The sequence below is a fragment of the Aplysia californica genome, unplaced genomic scaffold, assembly GCF_000002075.1.
Source record: "Aplysia californica isolate F4 #8 unplaced genomic scaffold, AplCal3.0 scaffold00532, whole genome shotgun sequence".
NCBI classification, from domain to species: Eukaryota; Metazoa; Mollusca; class Gastropoda; order Aplysiida; family Aplysiidae; genus Aplysia; species Aplysia californica.
This window is the reverse complement of record NW_004797802.1, coordinates 334811-335268: the sequence shown is the minus strand read 5'-3', so window position 1 is coordinate 335268 and position 458 is coordinate 334811.

Below are 458 nucleotides of genomic sequence, written 5' to 3'. Positions count from 1 at the left end.
ATCTGCCTCCTGCGTCCTCATCTCTGTCCCTTCCACAGTTCCTTTTTACCAACCCGTGCTCAGACTGAACAGGCTGCTGAAATGCCATGCTATGAACAGTTTCTTCCAGAAAACGGAAAGGTAATAGATTGTCTTCACACCTCTCCATGGAGACATAGCTCACGATGTATTTGTTTTTGTTGGTATTATACATCTACGTTTCGTCCTTCGGTATGTTAGAATGTGAGTCAGTCCTTTAGATTTTGTGTCCGTCTATCCATCCATTCATCCATCCATCCATCCATTCATCCATCCATCCATCTATCCATCCATCCATCCATCCATCCATCCATCCATCCTATATTTCTATTTAACTATGCTAATAATAATCAAAGCTGACCATTACAGTAATTCCGACACACAGAGAGAGAAAAAGCGAGAGAGAGAGAGAGAGAGAGAGAGAGAGAGAGAGAGAGAGA